The 15,220-nt window shown below is 39.6% G+C and overlaps 1 protein-coding gene across 3 annotated transcripts in view; it reads right to left on the bottom strand.

Moving 5' to 3' along the window:
• Positions 1-15,220, bottom strand: part of GPR63 (G protein-coupled receptor 63) — a 31,567-nt gene that overhangs the window by 7,505 nt on the left and 8,842 nt on the right. For 2 of the 3 annotated variants that reach the window (XM_026666586.2, XM_087943143.1), the window contains exon 2: positions 321-480. The gene's annotated coding sequence lies outside the window, so the exon portion shown is untranslated. Of the gene's footprint in view, positions 1-320; positions 1,082-15,220 lie in introns of those variants that run through there. The other variant, XM_087943138.1, reaches the window with a different exon arrangement.

Genomic DNA, 15,220 nt, shown 5'->3' with positions numbered 1-15,220 from the left:
CAGTCAAACTTCTTTTTCATGCACATGTCTAAGAGGAAAATTGCATGTCTGCCTGTCTGCCTTTGGGCAATAGAGCTTAAGTTAGGGACATAAGTGTGTTAGCTGTATTTTTGAACAGACTCATTTCAGAAAAAAAAGCATCATCAGACTCATTATAGAAAAAAATAGAGAAGATCAGATCTAAACATCATTGGTTCATTTATAAAACTAGAGGACTCAATGGAAGGAAGTACTTCTGCTTTCATGAGAACAAGCATATGGGTCATACACACAACACGTGCATGCAGACCTAGAGAATAAGGAATTATATGATACAGTACCCATAATTCTTAGAGCATCAGTTGAGGAAACCACATGATAAAGTTGACTTTCCAAATGCATACAAACAAATCAGCAGGGCAGGTTACAGGTGGTGCTGGGTGCAGGTGCTAGATTGATGTTCACCTGGACGAGAGAGGAAGAATCTTGGACTGCAGGAAACTTGGGAAGGTAGGGTAAGAATATTGGAGAAACAAAGCAGTTGTTGAGGATCAAGATTCTGAGAGAACCTTTATATATTATATTATAAATTATTTCACAGAATTAAGTTATGAAGTGATTGTCAACGCTGGTCCCCCTTTTAGCTTCATTTATCTGTTCCCTGCTTTTTAGAAGTGGACCCACATGTTAAAAATATTCAAGATCCATCCAGAAAGAAAATCAATTAATACAACAGAATTTTGGTAGTATTTTTAAGGCTACCAAATATAAATAATACTAAAATAAAAGTAGACTTTTATTACAAAGCTATTGATTTTTATGCACATGTACACATTCTGCTGATACACATATGTATCTTATACCACAGTAAGCCACATAGAAAGTATACAGGACTGTCAAATAAAAACTACATAAATTATTCTGAATATGTTTGGGAAAAAGATACTCATTCCACATGTTTATTAAGGAACAGTCATGCTTCTTCTTTTTTACAACCAGGTATATTTGCATTTACAAATATAATGGAATATAAATGCTGGTAGAAGAGCACTCGATATATATAAATAATAGAATGCTCTTTGTAATGAAAGTCACTGAACCTGAAGTGGGCGTTGGTAAATTTACCTGAGAACGCCCTTTCTATATATGCTGCTAGAGAGCCCAGGATGGGTATGACTCCTCCTGATGACATCATCAAGCTGGGTCCGTCTAGTATAAAAGTAGCAGCCTGTGGGAACCCCCCCCCCCAGCTTTGTCCAAGATACTTGACAGACTTTAGTGAGTGTCTCTGAAAGCCAAAGCAGAACCATAACATACCTCACCACAATTCAGACGCAACAAGGGAGGGGCTGGTCTCTCTAGCAGCATAGATAGAAAGGGCGTTCTCAGGTAAATTTACCAACGCCCATTCTCCTCCATGCTGCTGCAAAAACCCAGGATGGAACATACCAAAGCCTTCATGTCCTCGTGAGGGTCCTCATCCGGCCTCTCACTCTGAAGTTGGAACCACTCGCTGAAGCACCTGTCTGCTGAAGGCTGCACTCGTTGAGGCATAGGAGTCCAGGTGGTAGTGTCTGATGAACGGAGATGGTGATGTCCATGTAGCCACTCTGCAAATCTCCTCTAGGGGTGCCTGGGTGGCCCAGGCAGCCGAAGCTGCAGCACTTCTAGTGGAGTGTGCTGTCAAGCCGTGTGGTACTGGCAGAGCTTTGGCTTTGTAGGCCTGTGCGATGCAAGCCCTGATCCACCTGCTTAAGGTGGCAGGAGAGGCCTTGTTCCCCCAGTGGGAAGGGGAAAAGGATACAAACATAGCCTCTGTCTTCCTAAATGTTGAAGTGTGTTTGATATAAATTGTAAGAGCCCTTCTAACATCTAAGGTGTGCCACTTGCGCTCTAAGGCGTGGTGTGGACGGGAACAAAAATCAGGAACTACTATGTCTTGGGATCTGTGGAATACAGAATTTATTTTGGGTACAAAGGGGTTCAAAGGTCTAAACGAAGAACAACTCTATTGTTGTGAAAAGTGCAAAGGACCTGCCGTATAGAGATAGAGCAGCCAACTCTGACACCCTTCTAGCTGAAGTGATGGCTATTAAGAAAACTACCTTGAAGGTCAAGAATTGAAGGGACACCTTTCTGAGGGGTTCAAAGGGAGGTTCTGTTAGGGCCTGGAGGACCTTGTGAAATTCCCAGGATGGGAACCTGTGAACCACAGGAGGGCGGAGATTGGAAGCCCCTTTTAAGAATCTCTGAACTGAAGGATGATGGGACAAGGAAGGAAAGGAATCCCAGGAGATGACTGAAGCAAGAGCCGCTACTTGACGGCGTAAAGTGTTAGGATAGTCTTTGTCAAGGCCATCCTGGAAGAAACGGAAGACCTGTGGTACCCCCGCTACTGTAGGAGAGAGACCTTCCCTGTGACACCAATGACAAAAAACCCTCCAGGTGGCATTGCACATATGTGTCGTAGAAGATTTATGAGATGCCTGGATAGTAAGGATGACCTGGTCTGGGAGATTGGCTTCTCTTAACAGTTGCCACTCAAGTGCCACACGGTCAATTTGAACCACTGGGGATCTTGGTGGAGCAGTGTCCCCTGATGTAGTGAGAACATGTGGTCTGGAATCCTCCAGGGAGTGGCTACAGACAGGTTCACCAGATCTGCAAACCAGGGTCTCCTGGGCCAATGGGGGGGCTAGGAGAATCAGCTCTGCCCGTTCCTCCAACTTCTTCCGAATGACTGCCGGAATGATGGGAAGAGGGGGAAAGGCGTAGAGGAGACTGGTGGGCCATCTGCTCCGAAGTGGTTTGGTCCCCTCCGCTCCCTGACAAGGAAACCTGGTGAAAAATCTGTTTACTTGAGCATTTTGGGGAGAAGCGAAGAGGTCTGCCTCCGGGGTCCCAAACCTGAGGGAGAGATCCCTGAAAATGGACAGGGGAAGGGACCATTCTGCGTGGTCGACTGGACTCCTGCTCAGCCAATTGGCCTGGGAGTTGTCAACTCCCGAGATGTGGTCTGCTGTGATAGACAGCAGATGTCTCTCTGCCCACCTCCCCAACCTTTCGGCTTCCCTCATGAGCCTTGGACCTTGTGCCCCCTGCCAGCTGATGTGTGCCTTTGCAGCCATGTTGTCTGTCAACACTAGCACATGGGACCCCACTATCCTGCCCCTGAAATGTTTCAGGACTAGATAAATGGCTCTGAGTTCTAGCCAGTTTATGGGCCCAGTCCTGTCTAACCGGGACCAGATCCCTTAAGCCATGAGACCCTCCATGTGGGCTCCCCAACCCAGGAGACTTGCATCAGTGGTGATGATCAGTCTGTCCAGTTCCTTGAACGGGAGACCCTTCGAAAGGGCTGGGGAAAGCCACTACTTGAAGGAACGGCAGACCTCTGGAGAGAGCAGGACCTTGGCAGATGTGAGGCTGGTTCCTGCTCGTTGTAAGGGGAGCAGGAACCATTGTGGAGCCCGTGAGTGTAGCCATGCCCACGGAATGATGCCTATGCATGAGATCATTTTGCCCAAAAGTTTGGACATCGATAGGGAGACAGTGTGTTGACGTTGGACCTGTCGAATGATCTCGATACGGTTCTGCCCTCGGGTTGGAGACAGAAAAACTTGGCACAGAGTTGTGTCGATGATGGCTCCCAAATGGAGCAATCTGGTTGTTGGGAAGAGATGGCCTTTCTTGGAGTTGATGGAAAAACCGTGGAGGAAATGGAGAGTGGTTTGAAGATCTTGATGGGCAGAATGGGTGGAGAACGACAGGATCAAGATGTCATCCAAGTAGCATTGGATCCTCACTGAAACAGACTGGAGTGAAGCCACCAATGCCGCCAGTAACTTTGTGAAGACTCTTGGGGCAGACGAGAGCCCGAAAGGAAGGGCCCAATACTGGAAATGGAGAAACTGATGATGATGAGGCCAGATGGGAATGTGGAGGTAAGCTTCCATGTGATCAATGGAAGAGAGGTCGCCCTCCCGAACGCTCTCCAGAAGAGAATGCAGAGTCTGCATTTTGAAGCACCTATATGGGATAAACTCATTTAGAAATTTTAGGTCGAGAATGGCTCACCACCACCCCCCGAGGACTTAGGGACCACGAAAAGACAAGAATAAAGCCCACATCCAACGTTGTAATTCAGGGACTGGTTGAATGGCCCTTATATCGACCAGGTGACTAATGGTCAATTCCATAAGTGTCCTTCGTGAAGTGTCCTGGGAAACGGGGCAGAGTAGAAATTTTTCTGGGGGTGGTGATAGAAATTCTAATTGTAACCCCGACCTTACTGTATTGAGTACCCAGGCGTCTGTCATTGACTCCTCCCATCTGGAAGCAAAGGAGGCCAAACAACCTCCGATGGGAGGGGAGAACAAGAGATTATTTAGAGCAACAGAAGGAGCGACCCCCTCCCTCACGAAAGGGCTGTTTACCCGCAGCTTGTTGTCTGCCGGTAGCCTCATGGCGTTGATCTTGACGATGAGAATATGCTCTCTGAGGTCTGGAGAAGCGAGAAGTGTTTTCGGGCCTGAACGAGGGAGGCCGGTATGGGGTAGGGTGGAAGTCTGCCCTCTTTCCTGCTGATGAAAGGATTTTCCTTTTGTCTTTTGTTTCAACAACAAATGGGTCAAGGGCATCTCCAAACAGCTTCTCACTGGTACATGGGGCAGAAGCTAGTTTTCACTTTTGTTGTGGCTCCGCTTGCCAATTTCGTAGCCATAGCAGTCTCCTAGCTGCCACTGATGACACCATGGCCCTGGAAGAGAACTTGGCGGCGTTGAGGGTGGGGTCCGCCGAGAACTCTGCTGCTGCTATGATCTTATTGAGGTCTTGATGCGACCTACAGTCTGATGGAGGTATGCGGCCTTGAAGTTGGCGTAGCCAGCGGATGGAAGACCTTGTAAAAAATGATGCAGCAGTTGAGGCCCAGATGGCCCAAGCTGAGGCTTGATGGTTATGTTTCAGTGTTTGTTCGGAGTGTTTGTCCTCTGTCTTTAGTATGTCCTCAGGCTCAGTTGGAGTGCTTGAGGAGAAGAAGGCCACAACTGGGGCGTCTACTGGGGGAACTGCCAGAGCCGTAGCTAAGGAAGGACCAATGTTGTAGAACTGCCTATCTTGGGACGATGGGCGGGGGCCTGCAGCGGGGAAGGCAAATTGTTCCTTGACTAAGTCAAGAAAGATGATGGGGGAAGGAAGGACCTCCGAATGAACAATGGATTTGGAGAAGAGGGAATCCCCATGCCCCGATTGTACCACTTGAGGCTTGGGGGCAATTTCCTCTGCTGACAACTGGGCTGTTACCAGTGCCTTGTGTAACAGAGGCTTGAATAAAGCAGATTTGAATACAGAAACCGAAGGAGGCTGATCAGGCCTCAGATCTTCCTCTTCCTCCGAGAGGTTGGGATCCCAGATTTCTCCCTTTTCCAGACCCTGTCTGATGGCTAAGGAGACTACTTCGTTGATGTCATAAGATCTGCCACTCAATGGAGGATCCGGGGGCTGAAGACTGGTCTTGGTCGAGAGCTGCTTTGGGCCACGGATGGGATAGATGAAGAAAGATTCCAAGGAGTGTGGGCGAAGTTGGGACCTGACCTGCTAAAGTCTTGAGGTCTTGGTTGGATTTCAGGTCGTTCTGGGGACCAGGTTTGGAGGTGGCTAAGAGGAGCTGAGGTATCTTCCCTCTCCCTAGAAGTAGCTGGCTGAACAACTAGAGGATTGGCTGGTTGGGAAGTCTGTTGTAGTTGACCCCTCATTTGCTCAATAGTTTTGTTGAACTGCCTTTCTAAGGCTGCATGCCTTCGTTTCTCTGCCTTTAATTCAGCCTGGGATGTTTTCTTAGGGCCCAAAGCTTTGGCCCTAATCTTGGCCGCCACCTCCCTTTGAACAGACTGGGAGCATTGTCTCCTTCTCTTTCTTTTGCCAGCTTGGGGGCCTTGAGAGATTAGGCCTGAAGGCTCTGTGTGGGCCTTGTCTTGATCCATAGTATGCATAAACAGACACAAAGGTGCTAGAAGTGATCCTTACTATGTGTTGTCTATGCAGTAGCCTGAATAGGAGCTTATGAATAGTAGAAGCTGGCCTTTGGAGGATGATGCCACCTAAAATGGCTGCTCGCTACTTTCTTTAGAAGAAGCTTTCAAAATAGCTGCTTGCCACATGCAGTTGAAGAAGCCTCCAAATTGGCCGCTCGCAAGAGCTACAGGCTACGCAGGGGTTAAATCATTCCTTAGGCTGTAAACAGCCCCAAATGGCGAAATCGGCAATAAAGTGAAAATTTACGATCAGCTGAGAGGCGCTGTTATCGCCGATGTGATCTTTACGATCGTGGCGGCCGAAATCGCTGAGGGAAGACTGTGGGGGAGGATCAAGGATTACTCCCTACTTACAGTCTCCCTCGGTTGAAGAAAACGTCGAATCCTCGCCATTGCAGGAGAGTGGAGCCTCACTCTCCTGAAGGCACAGCTGCACCGGTTCCCTGGGAGCTATGCCAATGATGAAGACAGCTTTTGCTTTTGCTGCTAACTAAACTGCTTTCAAAGACACCAGCTTATGGTAATCGAAAGAAGCTGAGTCAATGTTGGGGGGTTTCTCCCACAGGCTGCTACTTTTATATTAGATGGACCCAGCTTGATGATGTCATCAGGAGGAGTCATACCCATCCTGGGCTCTCGCAGCAGCATGGAGAATAGTACTTTCTGTGTGGCTTACTGTGGTATAAGATACATATGTGTATCAGCAGAATGTATACATGTTTTAATGGTTCTATTTCAGAAAAAATATGATAAAGTTGTATTTAAAATCAGCCAATTAAATTTTACTGACTTTGAATTTTCAACACTTGAATTGTAACTGAATCTCAAAGATTTCATATCAGAGATGGTATTCAGTAGGTTCTGGCCAGTTCTGGAGAACTGGTAGCGGAAATTTTGAGCAGTTCAGAGAACTGGCAAATACCACCTCTGACTGGAGATTTTACAGTATCCTTCCCCTGCCACACTCACCAAGCCAGTAGTAAAAAAACTACAACAGAACCAGTAGTAAAAAAATGGAATCTCACCACTGTTTCATATATATCTAATAAATCCATATTCAATATTTCTACATAGAAAAAGAAGTTAATCAACTGAAAATGACTCTCTTAAAAATGTAAACCTACATTCATAAAATCTATTCAAAATATGTGAACAAAATTAAGTGTAAGGTTTTTCAAAATTATTGTTTTATTATTATTAAGCCAATACAACCCTGGAAGGATGGAAGACTGAGTCAATCTTGAGCCCATCAGGATCAAACTCCAGGCTGTGGGCAGAATTAGCCAGCAATATTGCATTGTAACCACTGTGCTATGAAATCTAATGAAAAGGGCAGACTAATTGATTAGACTAAAAGGCCATTTTTAAAGAAAGTGTCAAAAATTATTATAGAGTTTAAATTTAGAGGTATTCACTTAGCAAATATTAATTTATCTGAAATGGATCAAATCACAAAAAGACAGTAATAAACACAGGATATATCTACCCTGTTTAATTCTCATTGCTAATCCACGAGTCATTAAGAGAAAAGGAGGAAAGTGTGAAACGTGTAAAACTAGAAACTTTTCTTCTAATTTATTGCCCATTTAGCACTTCTGCTAAAAACAGAAGTGATAGTTTTAGTAAATAGTAAACTTTACTTTTTCTTGTTGTTGTTACTTTGGATGCAGCCTGTTCTTTGTTTCCAAAAACAAAGGAGGGGAAGGAGCGGTGTAAAAATGCAAAAAGGAGGAAACTTCCAGAGAAACATTTATTTTAAAACAAAGATTGCAAAGTATTCATATGGTACTGTGTTACCCTTTATACTGCAACTGTGGCTAGAAGACGACTAGAATCAATCGCTGAAATTCCCTGTACATAAACTATAAACATTATAGTATAACTATTTTATGCAAGAATTAAATACATTACTGTTCCCTATCTTTTCTATCAAAGGGCAGCAGATTCAATGCCTTATTTGCTTATAGATTTTTCTATTCCTGACTTTTTATCTAGAGAACTTGTCTAGGCCTTTAAAGTCATACATCTATTTTATTATATTATTGGTATTTTTTTCTGTCTAAAACTTTATTTTTCCAACTTGCCAAACTGGCAAATCTATTAAGTTTCTTAGAAAAAAAAATAAGAATGATCGACCTACTAAATATGAGGATTGTGTGAGAATTCTGACATTAGATTTTGATAATAAAGGGAGGAGTCAGAAAATGTGAACAAATTTACAAATGGCACAAAAATGGGGGCAGAGCAGTCATCAAAGACAGACTCAAGGTTCTGGTGGATCTTGACAAGCTGATATAATGAACAGAAATAAAGAAGATTAATTTTAATAGCAGCAAATATGAAGTTCTAAGAAAATCAGTGCTGGAGGGGAATGGACATCATACTAGGTAATAATATGTACAAAGGAATCTGGGTGTCGACAGATCATGAGCTAAATATGAGCTTGGAATATGAAGTAGCTGCAAGAAAAAAAGAAGATTGTGGGAAAATGTAATAATTGGTTTAGATATCTTAATGGCCATCTTATAAAAGACTGGACAGAACTATTTAGAGTTGTTCCAGAAGACAGGACAAAAAAATGAGTTTAAATTATGAAGAAAGATAATTTGGGTTGGACATAAAGACTGTATTCCTAATAGTAAGAACTTTTCAAAAGTGGAATAGGTTGGCTTGGGCTTGGAGGTGGCAAACTTTCCTTGGCTGGGTATGTTTAAACCGAAGCTGGATGTTCATTCTTCAGGAATGTAATAGTAGATTTTGGCATTTGTTCGTATCTCTTACATGTTGTAATTCTGATTTTTTCATAATTATACAATTATAAAAATTAAAAAATGCTTACAAACTCAGCTATTTTCCAGTTTTGATTTATCTGTCTACGTGAGTTTAAAATATCAGCTCCAAACAGCCTGATATTCTGTGGATATTCTTCTGACACTTCATTTCCAAGTCTGTTTCCTTAGCAACACTTTAATCCATCTGGCTGCAGGCTTTTAAATTTTACTACCACCTTCCTATCTATATTAGAAGTCAACTAAAAATAATATATACTAAAATAATTAATTGTGCTAATAAAATAAATAGACAAATTAGTTCTCCATAATCTGAGAGTTCATAGCCAGTCTGACTAACGTTTTAGGATGATTTGAGATGTTGCACATCTATCCCTGCCAAACACATAACACTATATGCTACACATTGTAATCAACAAAGTGAATTCCCTGTTTTTTATGAAGATAAAGGTTCCCCTCACACATATGTGTTAGTCGTTTCCGGCACTAGGGAGTGGTGCTCATCTCTGTTACAAAGCCAAAGAACCATAGCTGTCCGAAGACATCTCTGTGGTCATGTGGCTGGCATGACTAAACGCCGAAGACACACGGAACGCTGTTACCTTCCCACCAAAGTGGTCCCTATTTTTCTACTTGCATTTTTACATGCTTTCGAACTGCTAGGTTGGTAGAAGCTGGGACAAGTAACGGGAGCTCACTCCGTTACACGCTGCTAGGGATTCGAACCGCTGACCTTTCTGATCGAGAAGCTCAGCGTCTTGGCCACTGAGCTACTGCATCCCACTTTTTATGAAATAAAAGCTGAGAATAATATGCCTTTACAGAGCAAAACTGTTCTGAATCCACAAATTTGCATCAGCAGACTATGATGTGACAGCTTTCTAAGCATAAAAGATCACTTTCAAAGTCAGCTCCACATAAATTATTATAGACACAATAGACATAACTATTCAGCTCACTGCAAAGGGTTGTTTTTCAACAACTACTTCTTCACAAGTTTTTAAAAGAAAAACCTTTCAATTTCAAAAGCACTCGCTGAGGTGCTCTTTACAATTCTACTTCACAGTTCTCTGGTTCCTGGTTTATAGAGTTCTTCTATGAACTACATCCCATTTTTATTGCCCATTTATCTGCTTCAACTTCATCACATTCCTTCTTTATGTTGCCTGTAAATCTGCTCTGCATGTTCAAAGCAGATGCTGTTGCATACCAAAATATTGTCTAGCCAACCATAAATCCAAATCCTGAATCAATTTCAGTAATGGCTTTTGGGGTCTTAACTTTTTAACTTTTCCTTTCTCTAGTTTACCTATATATTTGATTTAAATTTGTCCCATCCAACTAAGACTTTAAACTTACCAGCAGATTTCAGCACTTAAAATCATAATCAGGGAGAAGAAGCAATCAAGTATCTTCATCTTTTCATTTTTGGGTACGGCAGCTATGCACCAAAGCTATTAGATTATTTTATAGTGTCCATCACTTGCACTTAATCACCAACTCTTAACATTTTCCTATCAGTAATCTACTTTCTGAATTTAGGGTTGAATTTAGGGTTGAATTCTCCTTTTGAAATATATGACATTCAGATGCATGGAACTTAAAGTAATACATCCATAATATTGTACATATTAGAATACTAAATAATCACACATCAAAACAGCCTTCTCAGCTATTGTACCCTCTAACACTATTGCATATTAATTGAAATATTAATAGTTAGAAACATCTACATTAACTCTGAATGAAAGTCAGAAAGTTAGAGAGGAATCATACACTGTCTGGCTTTTTAAAGTGCTATGCAATGAAATTCTTCATTCTGTGAAACTATTTCTATCTTTTACTGTATGGTCTGTCTTTACAAGTTCTTTCATTCTTCTCTGTTATGTTAGTGATATTGTACAAGGAACATATGCTCTGAAAAAGGCAATTTCTATCCTGATGTACTTTTGGTTATGCAAATGAAATATGTCAATATAAAAATATTTTCATCAGAAATGAGAGATTCCAAGCACATAATCTGCAATTAATGCATTTGCACCCTTCTCTAAGTATCCTTCTCTTAATTATTTAGTTTGATTGTTCTTAAAGTTACAAATTACAACAAATAATAATGTAAGCAAATGATAAATATTTTAAGTAGTATCCAAAGATTTTGCTCTATGAAAGGGCTCCTTCTGTAAATATGTAAGTTTCCTTTTAAAATGGAATAAAAAGATGCTGGATAATCATAGCATATCCCTCAAATTTTGCAATGTTAAATAAGATAGGGAAATAAATAAACAAACCAACAGTGAAACTGTGTGAAAAAGAAATAAGAAAATGCCATAAATGCTTTGATGAGAAACAAATATTAGGGAACAAAACTTTGAACCTTCGAGTTTAGGCTACATTCATTTATAACATATAAATTGTAATGTAATGGTTTGGGATGTTTTTGCATTCTATGAAATTTTAAAAGCCAGTTGCTTTTAAAAGCGAGTTGCAAGTTGCAACTCTTCTGCAGTTTAAACAAGTTGCTATAGGTTAAGACTTCTTAAATATCTTTTAAAAAAGACTACTATCACTATCACAAATGACTGACGGTATTATACTATACCAGGATTTTCTGATTTGATATCCTCCAGATATATTGTGACGACAAATCTAACCCAGTGGTCATGCCAGCTGAGGAATATTAGTTTTTATTATTAAATCTGTTCTCCACCTCTTCGTGCATATAAACATTCAGTTCAACTTAACACAATTTTCCGGGGGCTTTTGTTTTTTTAACCTGTGCCTACATTAGGGCTAATTCTACATATAATACCTCCTCAAAATGTCAAGGATATGAGTGTCCAACCTTTTGGCTTGCTTGGGCTACACTGAGAGAAGAGGAATTGTTTTGGCTCACATATAAAATATATAATATAGTTAATGCATAAAAATATAGCTAAAAATCATATAATAATGTCAAAAGTTTATGATCTTGTGGGATCATATTACTAGCTGTCCAGAGCTGCATGACGTTAGATACCCTTGATCTAGGAATTCTGTCATCAGTTTTAAACTATCATGGTCAGACTGTGGATTCTGATACTTACAATATTACCTATCTGCACTGTATTATAAATTGTGGTTACCCATAAGTGGTTTAACCCACAACGTGATCCAATGTTTGTTATATAATAGCTTTATCCTTTTCTGACATGTAAACTGGTCCCAGGCTAGAAACCTGAGAACTATGCGTTCCAGTCTCACTTTGCCATGAAAGTCTGCTGGATGACTTTGGACCAATCACTCTCTCTCTTTCAGCTCATCCCATCCCACCTTTCAGAGTTGCTGTTTCGGGGGAAAGATGAGGAGGAAAGAATATTGGCATGTTCATTTGAGTTACTTAAAAAAATAATAAAGGTGGGAGATTATTAGAGGATGGATGGATGGATGGATGGATGGACGGACAGACAGACAGAACATGCCCTAGCCCTCCAAGAAACAATACAGATGCAAAGGCAGTGAAAAAGCAGAAATGTCCTGTTCTACATTTTGTTTAATCCTCAACAAGGACTTTCCTTAGAAAAGGCAGGAGAAAAAAATAACTTCCATCTATCCTAGGGTATAGGGGTCAATAAAATGCTGTATTGTCTTAATTCATAATAAAAGTGGTTCTGGTCTAGGCGTCTCTTCTCATTTCCTGACCAAAATTATTCTATTGGTTTACTGTTGTTGGATTATCTGAATTTTGGAGTAGAAGCAGACTGTTCTTGGGTCTTCCTGAACTTAAGATTCTCCAAATATTTTTGTTAAAATACACTCTTGGAACTGTTTCCTATGCCAAAAGCATCCAGTTTGTAGCGTGCTTTGTGTTACTGGGCTGAAAGATTTATGACCGCAATAAATACATTGAATTTGTTATCAGAAAATATGTGTGTGCAACTGGCAATGCATAAAAGGGATAACTGGTTAGCACTCAACATTATCAGTGAAAAATTGAATGCTAGAATGAGACCAAATGACAAGACTCTGATTTCACAGCTTCTCCTCCAGCTCCTGAAGATAAGACTTATTTACGTATGCATACACTTCTTCTGAGACACGATAGATAACTTAGGATTTACTTTGCATTAATGGCAAATAGGTTAAGTTTGTGCTCATAAGTGTATAAAATCTCATCTGTTTTTTACAGCATGGCTTCCCTTAAATTAGTAAAACAGATGGACATCTAGGGAAATACATATTCCTGGAAAGTAACTGCCTTTCACTGATTCTAACTCTTAGCTTCTGCTGTAGTACAACTTTAGTGAGACTGTGTTCCAGTCTATTTTGATTTTGAGATGGGAGATGTAATATTTTTGGTCACTTCAAAAACTATTCTACTATATAGAACTCAGTTATGGACCATTTGAGTAGAATGATTCACAGGAAACTGGATTTCCTAATTAATAATAACAAAAACAGCTATACTGGTATGGATTGAAATCTAGTAACAAATTCAATCAAGAGTGGAATGGTAGTTTAAAAAACAGACAAACCACATACATCACTCATTACTACCTAAAATTAAGGCCAGCTCATTGTCGGCTGTTCTCATGAAGTTCTGAAAATGAATGGGCCTTATAAACATTGTCTGAAGCGCAGAAAAAGATACACCAAAGGCTTTCTGGCAGAAATAATACAGGCTACAACAGGACTCAGCATTTTTTGGTATATTGTTACAAGAAGGCAGATTTTACAGGATTCCCTATGAGGAATTTAGAAGCTTGCCTGATCTAGGGATGGTCAAAACTTGGACATATTCTGACTGTGAATATTATCTGCAATATTGTGTCTCCAAATCATACCTCAAAATATCCCAAATATGTCCAAAATAGGCATCTAATCTCGAGATTTAATCATACTTTGCATTCTACCTCTCAGAAAGCAAAGAAAAAAGGAAAGACCATACATATCAAAACTTTCAATCTGAATCCAAAAGCAGGTCAGATTTTTACATATGCTATAGAAATCTATTTTTAAAACAAGAAATGCCAAAAAAAGCTGGTAATCTCTGAGCTAAAGATTTCATTTCTCCCATTCAGAACACACCTCTTGGAGGCTGTGTCTTTTCTTTTATTATTCAATTTTTTATTCATTTTGTTATTTATTTTAGTGGATATTTTAAAAAGTATCAAAAAGACATGCAGAAAAAATATATTTACAAGCAATATAAAATAAAATAAAATTTCAAGGGGCATATATGGCAAAACCATATATTAAGAGTTTGTAGTATTAATTTAAAAATTTTAAACTATTATTAAAATAAAGTTAATATTCAATAATTAACCCAAGGGCCAATATAAAAATGAACTATTAAGAAAATGTTCTATCAAACCTAAAAATTCCATTCTTATATAATGATTCAAATACAAACCAGGTTTTTTGACATTGATATATACTCCCACAGTTTAATTTGTAATTCTTCTAAGAGAAAATGATGTGTGATTTCCATTAAAAAGGATAAAATGTCCTGACAGCCATTATCATATACAGAGCTTATTCAATATATATTTGTAGGAAGAAAGGTTTATTAATGCTTAACAAAATCTTAGCTGACAGGAAATAGAAATCAAAGTTTAACTTTTGTTTCATTCTATAATAAATCATCTTCAAGAATTTTCTTTACAACACTGCCATCAGACATTAATGATCATACCTAATTATTGGATTTCTAAGGATTTTTAGAATTTTGACAATTATTACTTAGAAAATACACACACATTAAAACATATCACTTTTCTCTAGATATAACAATCCTGGTGGGATTTAACAGTTGTCTTCCACTGACATATGCATAGTTGTGTATTATTGTCCTGTTTAAATTCTGCATCCATTTAATCATAGTTTTTAACTTGTTTAAGTTCTGAGTAGTGTTTCAATAACAATTTATAAATAAGATACAAGTGTTCTGAATTTTGTGTTATATGTCCTACAAATCAAGTCAGATAGCCAACTATTCCATTCTATTTTATAACTTCTTTTGGACTATACTGTTTATTTTAAGATATTAAAAACTGTAAGGTAATTCTTAAAATTCTGAAGTAAGAATCTCAAATGTGTCATCTTCATTTTATTAAGAATTAGGTCTAGCAGCCCATATGAATTATTTTAATATTTTGGAAAGGAGTGAAATTTTCATGAAAATAGCCATGTTAATACCAAGGCAAGTTGTGCTCACTTTGAGTTAATTTTTCTGTGTTTTTCCATATTTTTAATTTCTACTTATCATTGAATTATTTCTATTTGGTTGTGCATTTCTGCTTCTCTCAGGACAAATATATTTATGCAAACTGTCTGGGAATACTGCTTTCTCACCAAAAATAACCCTCTGTAATGTGATTTAATCCAATCCGTGATCTATGTTATAGGGCTAATAGTAGAGTTTAAATTTAATTCTGATAG

This window comes from Notechis scutatus, chromosome 1 (genome assembly GCF_049901735.1).
Source record: "Notechis scutatus isolate UNSWTSFEM ecotype Mainland chromosome 1, rNotScu1.2, whole genome shotgun sequence".
In the NCBI taxonomy this organism is placed as follows: Eukaryota; Metazoa; Chordata; class Lepidosauria; order Squamata; family Elapidae; genus Notechis; species Notechis scutatus.
The sequence above is the reverse complement of the archived record's forward strand: the minus strand, read 5'-3'. Positions and strand labels throughout refer to the sequence as shown.